Source organism: Odontesthes bonariensis, chromosome 9 (assembly GCF_027942865.1).
Source record: "Odontesthes bonariensis isolate fOdoBon6 chromosome 9, fOdoBon6.hap1, whole genome shotgun sequence".
NCBI classification, from domain to species: Eukaryota; Metazoa; Chordata; class Actinopteri; order Atheriniformes; family Atherinopsidae; genus Odontesthes; species Odontesthes bonariensis.
This window is the reverse complement of record NC_134514.1, coordinates 28,196,332-28,206,436: the sequence shown is the minus strand read 5'-3', so window position 1 is coordinate 28,206,436 and position 10,105 is coordinate 28,196,332.

The window sequence follows — 10,105 nt, the reverse complement described above, 5'->3', positions numbered from 1 at the left end:
AGCAAATGGATGGATGGTCTCAGAATTCTTGGAGTCTGGGCTTCACCTTTCCTCTAACATTCCACACCAGTAAGACTCGACAGTCATTGACAGTGAATTATTCCCGGTACATCACCGGATTATCTCCTTCTATCATTCATGGATTTAGCATACCTCTCCTCTCCTTCAGTGACACTGAACTGTTCTCCAGATTATAACAAATATCTCACTGTTCAACTCAGGTTGAAGCGATTTTGAATGATTCAACCTGCTATTAATTGTTATTAGACAGGTTTATTGTTGACTGTTTACTCATAAATGATTTGCTTTTAACTGAATGTGTTAGTGTGCCGTGTGAGGCATGAATCAGGGCGGCTCCAGACAGTTACAGGGGAGGCTTACTGAATGTAGGTGGGGAAATATTGCATTAGTTATCTAAAGAATAGCTTGTTTATGATGTGGTTGGACAGCTGAAATGCATTTGTTCTGGAGGGGGGATTGACTGTTTTTTTTTTTTTTAGTTGGGTACTTATGAATGCCTTAAGACAGGCCATTTATGTAGTCAAGCGTTGTCTGGATGTGCCAATCAGCAATATGGTGTTTTTCTTGGCTCATTAGCTGTGTGTTTAGTGTGTATGGGATTACAGATATTTAGAAATTCAAAGTGAAAAGGTGAATTGACACTTGAATCCTCTATCAGACAAGAAAGGGAGAATGTTCCCTCCCCTAAAGGTCCAACAGCTGGTGTCTTCAGCAGACGTTCACAGACTGTTGTTTAAAAAAGAGGGGCTGCGACACAGAGGTAAACTGAGATGTATTGCTGACAAAGAATTCAAGGTGAGCTAATTTAATAAAATATATATTCTAATATATGATAATAATATGATAATATGTAAGCATAACAATAATAGTACTCTTGAATGGCGCCACACTAATGGCAGCATGCTGCAGTAGCTCTGGACATTTTGTGTCTTTCTTGCATCTCCTTTATATTTTCTAATGAACTTTTTTCTTCGGAAACAGATTTTTGGAAAGAGGTTTTCTATGTTGGTTCAGATGATGTGCTGCTGGAATGATTTCTGCTGGCAGCTCTGGCACTTTTTTTTTTACTTCTGTTACCATGCATCACCATGGCAATGGGAAAATTGTTTGCACGTGGGAGCAGTTGACTGAGCTTTCCGAAGCCCAAGTAAAGCCTGGAGTAAGACCCCCAAATCCAGTTGAGTTAAGAGAGATGTCTGAGAAATTCAGAGCAGGAACAGAACGGAGAAGAATGAGATGAGAGAAGATATTCCTGTTACCAGAATGGAAAAGACAGGAGAATTTAAAATCACTTTGAAACTTCACATTAAACGCAACAAAAACAAGACAAAGAATCACAGCATTCAGTTCATTTATCAATGGGAAATGAAATAGTTACAGTAAATGTCAGTGTATGTAGTTGAGTGATGTATTTTGACTGATGAATCATCTCATCATGTAACATTTTCAGGCCTAATTATTTGTAGGTAAATTAGGGGAAGAACTGCAGGCTGTGGGACACATCAGCAGCTTCCTCAACATTAATTTGAGACACACTGCTTGTTGGAAAGCAGTCAAAATTGGCAACAAATCCTGCAACAGGGAGTGAGCTGGCATGTGGAGTACATAGCAGGGAGGTGAAAAACAGCCTCTGAGTGCAGCAGACATATTTCCATCTTCACAAGAATATCTGCATGATAGAGAAAGATAATACAATATTATCCACACAGGAAACATAACGCAGTTTGAATGGCGTTAAAGAACTGAATTGGATTTGCAGCTTTTCAAGTTTAACAAGTAAATGTTAATGCCATGGTTACTGCATCAGCTTGGTTTACTTCACTTCTAAAACAGTTTGTGTGACACTTTCATATAATTATGCTTTCTTGGAGGCAACAGCAAGCCAGTAAAGAAATTGATCTCCAAAAAAAAAAAACTGCATGTTGTCAAATCAGATGCTTTTTCTTTTTTTTTTCAATTGAATTGTAATTGTAATAATAGTAATATTATTTCTTGTAAATCAGTGTGAGGGGTGATGGAATTAAAACCCAAATATAGAAATTAAGCCCACAGCCCTATCTTCACAAATGAGAGGTTGAAGAAACACAAAACATAAAAGCAGGAACAAACAGGTCTTTACTTAGAATGGAGATAATCTCGATGAGAACAACACAAAATGAAGAGTATGTGCACAGAATGAGTAAATGACTGATTAAAGCCTGGTGCAGATGGAAGGGACAGAAAAGTTTGGAAGTAAAAAAAACACTAAATCACATGTGAAGTCAATTCAGGGGGTAAAAGTAAAAAAATAAGGGGGGATCCAACACAAAATAAAGCACAAATTAAGCTGGAAGCAACGCATACGAGAGAAAAAAGATGTATGTTAGAACCATTAAAATGTCCTCTCTTCCTCCAACCCGCCACAAATTATACACAGACATTGTATTACAGAAGAAGAAACAGGTTTTATGTGGTAAGGCTTTTCTGTGCTGGAGAGACAATAAGCAGATACACTATTCACCTCTTCATCATTTTGCACATAAAATTATGATTTAAAAAAAAAAAAACAGAAACTGACACGTTCAATATTTCATTGACTTTCTTTTTTTTTTGATCACCTCCCTTTGCTTTGCTCATCCAAGTATAATGGGCCACATTCACTGTGTGTGCACTCCAGTCGGGCCAAACTGAGCCATTGGTTGGATTCATTCATACAGCTAAACACACAGAAACTGTAACAAATCAATCTTATCCCACTGCCAGGCCCACAGGTCCACCCCTTATTGGCTACAGTTTGCTTACACAATTGATTTAGCATACTAGCAAGTTACATTTGCAAACAAACTAAGCCATTTACACCCATTAATTGCCATCATTACTCTGAAAACTGCAACTATTATATTAGTATATCATTATGCAAAGTTTCTCATTGCATTTACTGTAAATATTGGATATGTGATTAAGTACAGAGGCCTCATTCTCCTGGGTGGAACTGAAGTGCAAATGCTCAGTGAGCAGCACTAATTACATGTAATCCTAAAGAACCCTGGGGTGGCAGCATTAGAGAGGTAAAACAAAGCCTGAGTGAAGAGTCTGCACAAGACGGACTGCAGTAGAGTTTCTACTTGAAAATGTGGGTTTTTGGATGAATATGACCTGACATATCATGTGCTCTGCTGTGCAGGATGTCGATACATTTTCCAACAATAGCTGAAAACAACATCAGCGAGGTGAGAACTTGAGATGGCCGTTCTAAACCATGTGCTCAAACTGCGTCTGATAGGTGACTATGCTCAATCTGTAGAACAAGTAGCAATGACAGAAGGTTTGACAGTTATTTGTTCTGTCAAAGATGCTAAGTTCTTTGACAAAGGAAGTCATGGAATGGGTGCAGCAACACAGTCATCATACTGCCACCGCGGTGTGAGAATGGGCACAACCGATGCCCCAAACGAACACCGGATAGGGGAGGTAGACACGCGTATGTGTAGTTAATAGCAACTTCAATTTTACTCTAATTTGACCTTCAAACTACCAGCTAATCTCAGAGGTTCACACAGATACATAATATTGAATCAATAAAGAAATTGACAAGTATATATCTATATATAGATATATATAGTATACATATATAATTGTATACTATATATAATAATAATAATAATAATAATAATAATAATAATAATAATAAATTTTATTTATAAGGCACTTTACATTTACAATAAAATCTCATATATATGTACATATAGATATCTATATGTACATATATATACATATATAGTTTGTTTAGCTTAATCATCTTTCATGATTTATGTGGAAATTTGATGATGGTTTTACATTTTTTACGCAGAATTGAAGAAAATTGTAAATGTTTCACAAATTTGTATGGATTCCCATTATGCAATAATACAAAAATACTATGAACTAATTCACACTGGCTCAGAGGTTAGAGTGGGTCGTCCAATAACTGGAAGGTCAATGGTTCAATTCCCACTCTCGCAGCTCAAAAAAGATTGATGGACTGACAGCTGGAGCTCCTTGCCACGGCTGAGGTGCCCTTGAGCAAGGCACCCTCACCCCCATGCTCCCCGGGGGCTGTGATTGGCTGCCCACTGCTCCAGTGTGGCATCTGTCACCATGAGTGTGGGACTGTGTGCCTGTGTGTTTAACAGGTGCCATCCTGAATGGGTCAAATGCGGAGGAGTCATTTTGTGTTAACATTTGTGTGTACATGACAATAAAGTAATCTTAATCTTAAATGCAACCAAAATAATCAGAATTCTGTTTAAGGTCTATATACTGTAGTTAATGCCCCCTTTGAAGCACACATATAACAGGTGAGAAACACAAAGTTGGCCTGTCTGCACCAAGCTAATACACATTCCCATTCAACTAATTCTAACATCATAAACACTCTCTTGGCTAGATAGTTGTGAAGGTGCAATTAGCTCTTGATTATCGTTATTTATAGAGAGTGGTAGCAGATTATATTCTTGGAGCATGTCGTATGAAAGGCTGAGATGAAAAAGGAGCACCTGCTCCTGAATTTTGAACAGCTTTTTATTTTTGGATAAAAGTGACATTGTCAATTGTCTGTCATGACCTACAAGACATTACATTTCAAACATTTTTTTTCCATCTTTTCCTCTTTGTTTTTACCTCTCTACTCTGCACTGCAGCTTTTTATCTCACTTAATTCCCCCACCCTCCCTCACCGTCGGATGCTCTCTTTGTCTTATTTGATATGGTGTAAACCACAATTACGCAACAATATTTAGACGCGTCGAGCAGTTTCTCCTCGGAAGCTTTGACTCACGACGACAACAAAATAAAAAAAAAAAATGTAAAAAAAAAAGGAAATCAATTTCCGCTTTTACAGTTCTGTGTGTGGAGGTCATTAATTTATTTTTCGGCTTCTACTTTTATTTCCTTTTGTGCTTTGGGCGATAAGGAAGCTTGCCTCAGCTCCTTTCAGAAGGTTGGACATAAAAAAAAAACCAACAGCTTTACTTTGGGGAAGCTGATTTGTATCTTAAAAAAAGAAATTGTTGCTTTTATATATTTTTAACTTCAAATCAAATCAAATCAAAAGTTAAACTTAAACTTAAAAGTGCCGAGGCCGTTAGCTTTTTGGAACGTGAGTACATGTATGCTTTGTTGCCACAAAATGTATATTATGAAAGCTTTCGACGCTGATTTGAAAGAAATTTCAGGAGGTGACATTCCTTTGTCTTTGCACTTTGTTTAAAAAAATAGACTTAGGATTTTCTGATAACAGTAATGTTTAATTTCATTCAAGATTCAGCCCTCTGTCATAGAATCAAAGAATAACAAGCAAAAGAAAATGGGGAAAATTGATGAACACGTGCAACTGTGCAGGCGTTTTTTTTTTCTTCTCTGACGTCCTCACGAGTGAAATGGTTTGTGTGGAATACTTTCTTCTCAAGCTCTTTTTGGGGTATCCAAACACATCTGCAGTATCATTTTTTTTCTTTTTTCTTTTTCCTTTTTTCCTTGATGTTTGTTACCAAACAGAAATTATATAGAGTGGAGCCGCTGAATCACTCTGTTTTTCGAAATTGTTCCCTGAAAAGGCTGAAGAGGGAACGGCTGTGCTCTCAGGGAGACCTATACAAAACAAACAGCGGTTGATGCACTGATCCAGGGATAAATGTTTACTTACACAGTGTAGCGTTACCGGGTATTTATATACCTATTAAATATAAGGATTTATGAGATGTTCTTACAGTCTCAAATAAACCTTACCTCGAATTTAGGGGCACCACCAACCTAGGTTTTGACTTAATTTTAAGTCACAGTCCGGTCGGAAAACTGTTCGAAATCTTACGATCCTGGTGTTAAATTAATATTCAATTAATATTCAGTCTCATATCTCGCTACTTTCGTGAAGTTCTCGTTTGGTTGGACAGACATTACGTAAAGAAAGCATACGACACAATCTGTGATTATAACATATATATAGATATATGGGCTGTTTATTACAATGATATGATCTTAGACATGAACCTTTAAACAAACAGGAGATGCATGGAATATGGGTGATTATATAAAACACTTAGTGAATATAAAATAAAATATGGGGAATGGGAAAATACTGGATTTATTCAAATAGTTTGGGTTGGCTGACTATTTGAATCTAAATACTGTACTGACATTTCGGATTAATTTATCATTCTGTGAAAGCCTCGAGACATCCATCAAACCCACTTTAAGGTGAAAACGGGTCGGTCTTACTGTGCTGAAGTTCTGTTCAGTCGGTTCGGACCAATGGTAGCGGCCACGCGGGGTCCGAGGGGATTTCTCTTCCGCTCTCTGGGCCTTCCTGGCTGTGGTGGCTGACCCTTTTAGCGTCTCAGTTGCTTCTTTCACCGGGAAACGGGGACGATGGTGTCGAGGGCTTTACTGTGGGATGATCAAATCCATCGTTGTGTCAGAGTTGGTCCGTTGCTGCTTTCTCTGATGAAGTGAACTTAAGTTCACAGAGGATTAATAAAAGGTTGCTTGGAGTTGGCTTTCTTGGTAGGAAAAGGTGATGATGGCGTGAAACAGCGGAGGTTAGGACGTGGATGGCGAGGGACGAACACAAACACGTAAAACGTGCATCTTCAGAGTATTTCAATCTGTTTCTTTGTTCGGATCTTTCTTTCTCGTCTCCGGGGTCTCACTGGGTTCTGGAGGGTCTCCTCCGGTCGTCCGCTGCATCGTTATCCACACGTCCTTCCGCTCTCTCCTGAGATTATGGAAAACTCCCAAACTCCGGCGAGCTCTTCTCTTCTGCTTAAACCATTTCTAAAAGTCTATGAGCAGCTGTTTTCTGCTCAAATTTCCTTCTGAAACTCTGGGTTGGAACCCTTCTGGAACAAGATCCAGAGCACCAGAGGGCAAGCGCAGGCGCCTGAAGCGAGCCAGAGAACACGAGCGCCAGAGGGCAAGAAAAGCAAGAGAGCAAGAGCCTGTGTTTTCCGCTGTTCCGGGTTTTGACTCTCGGAGGCGGGGCTTACACTACTTTTTCAGCCAATGACATGCTTGAACTGTGTGCATGTCTCTGTAAGGTGATCTGTGCTAGGGGGATTTCTGGATTTAGACAAAGAATTCTGTGTTTCTCCATTACTCCCATCTCATAGAACATTTGTCTCGGTGATTCTGAAAACACCACATCTTGTTAAGATATGCAGATTAAAGATATAACATAGACTTGTAATACAAAGACATCAAAATAACACACATGATAAAGACAATTATGACTTTCAAAATTCAGGTGAATATCTATGAAATCGTGACATATGAATATTGAATTACACAATGCTAATTTCTGTGTTAACAATGGGGACACTAAACAAATACCAAATAGATACCGAAGGGACATCGTTAGAAGTTACTAGCTGCATAATTGTCCATTTTACTGAGTCCTTTATATGTTCAACTAATCAACACTGCAGACCACTAGGGGGCAATGTGGTTCCATCAGGCAGGTTGGGCATTTTCCACCAAAATCAGTTCTTTGTCAATATTTAAGCCAGAATCGTACAAATTGTCTCTATATGCGTCTTGTGATCAAGCTGGAAACCTGAAAGAAATTGTACACGGTTATCAAACACATTTAATATAGTTTAAGATTTGACTACAAGTGAGTCTTCTCAGTTCGTATGTATAGCCATCTGGTCGGATTCCTGGTGAAAAGGGGTGTTAAAGTGTCAACTTTCGAGTTATGGTCTAGATAAGATAGTAAGTCTCCCACTTTTCCAAGAGTGAGTTCGACTCCCCAAAAGCTCTTAAGGGTGTTGTAAATTAGGCAGTTTCTGTCTCTTTTTCCTTTGTGGAGAGAAAATGAAGATCTGGTTTATATCCACATACGTAAACATCCCCCACAGGAATGTTGGTTTTGTCAAAGTTTGAAAAACTCTTAATCCACACGGCACTGTGACTGTTACAACAGACAGAATTTTTGCTCCTATGTGAGCTGTAGCGCAAAAACATAAAGAAACGCAAGGTGGATAAGCCTGCCCCTGTTTTTATGTAAGTACAGAGAATTACAAGTGCGTCACTACCTTGAAAGGGTCATAGATTGTATGAACTTTAATACACAGAATACATTCTTTGAATGTGACCCTTTGGTCTGCTCCATAGTCTTGTATGTCAAGAAGGGGTGTAGCCTTATCTTGTGAATGGTAAGCTAAAATGGATAAAGAAAAGGGATCTTTGAATAGAAAAACTCTGCCGGATGGTTCTCTCGACAAGGTCAAAGGTATCTGCCGTTGCTGTTGATGTGAAGTGAGTTATCAGTGGAGTACGTGGAATCTTGAACATCACTTGATAGCACAATACACAGCTGATGCAGAGATTGCCAATCCCTCTTGCCAAAGGTAGACCGTGCTGATTAGTTAGCAGTGAAGATCCCTGCAAACTTTCATTGGCGGTACGTAAATGGGTGGCGAAAGTCTGCAGGCCGATTTAACGGAACGATGTTCTGGACAGTGTTTGTCAGGACAATTTGTTTTAGATTGTTGCAAGAATAAATCTAGTATCCGAATGCACAAAACAAGCATTTTTTTTCTACTCCTTTGTTGATAAGAGGAATAAAAAATTGAGTAAAAATATATTTCACATGGACCACCATCACACTGATGAGAAGGAGTGAATATAGCTAATGATACCATCTCCAAATGTGAGACTATTGGAGTCAGATATTTTTGAGCTGGTTGAAAAGCACTTTTAGGCACATCCTCATTAATTACATTGGATGAATCAATCAATGCATCAATTATTTTCCATAAAGACAATAAATATAGTCACAAATGCAACAGTTCCTAGATGTGAGTGTGCAGTGTTTGGAAACCTTTGTGGAAATGCCCTTTGTTGCATTTCTGAGAGGTTATTTGGGAAAATAAAACAAAAACTTACTATTTAAACCGTTGTGCTGCAGTTTAAATGTCAGAGCTTACAGTCACTGGTGAGGGAAGCCACCTTTTAAGAAATCAATGATAGTAATAAAATTAAAGGCACTCAATGTTTGAAAGGTTCAGTGGAAAGCATTTGCAAATTTATGTTAATATATTGACCTTTATCAGTGGATTTAGCCTGTAAGTGAGGCAACTGTGATGGCGCCTTAAACTTTGTTCTGAAACATGGTTCCTCTGGTTGAAAAAATAAGTCTGACTATATAAATGATGCTCGAGAAAAAACCCCACTGCTCAGTTGATCAGTTGATATCATTAGCATGACATGTACATATCAGCCATAACATTATGAATATCTAGCTGATACTGAGGTCCTCTTCATGCTGCTCGAAGTGTTCTGACCAGTCGGGGTTTTAGCCAAGAACATTTGTGACTGTCCTGGAGTTTATGTCACTGGGACATTAGTAATAAATCCTTTGGGCCCGATGGGTTTTGGGATGGGGTCTATGTAAATTAGGTGCATTTCCCACAGATGCCATCATATCTAACCAGACCTTACTAAGCAGTTTTTGCAAGTCCACGAGCCACAGCTTTGGAAGGCTGCCAATGTGGGTAGAAAGTGTCAAAGCACATTTATTTGAATGTCATGTTGCAGTTTTTCAGAGACACATTTGGCTGAGGAAAGTACATAATACTCATGACTTTGGTTTCCAGAAATGTAAAATGGTGACATGATTCTTAAGAGACTGGACAGCCTACAAAGCACAACAGTTTGGTGTTTTTTAAATTTTAGGGAAATAAAATCTCACCTGAATTCTGTCCCTGCACTGCGTTATGTACTCCAGCAGTAAATGTCCGTATATAAGAGGTCGAAATTCATTAAATAGTTACCCAAACAATACTTTGTGTATACTAAGGTTCTAGGGGGTTATCTTCGCAGAGACTTATAATATTAACGTTCATGATCACAGCACTCCAAAGGGTTATGTACCAGAACATATTACCTCTAAGTCTATTCAAGAACTCTTCTTTTTTTCCACTGCCTTTCCTCCAGGACAGCATAGCAGATTGTCATTTTGAAACTGCATCACAGCCTGTGCCAGTCTTGCATATCACCTTTGGGACAGATTACAACTCTTTGATCCCCCACTGTTCCCATTCTGGCTTCTCCTGCTGTGACAGGCTGC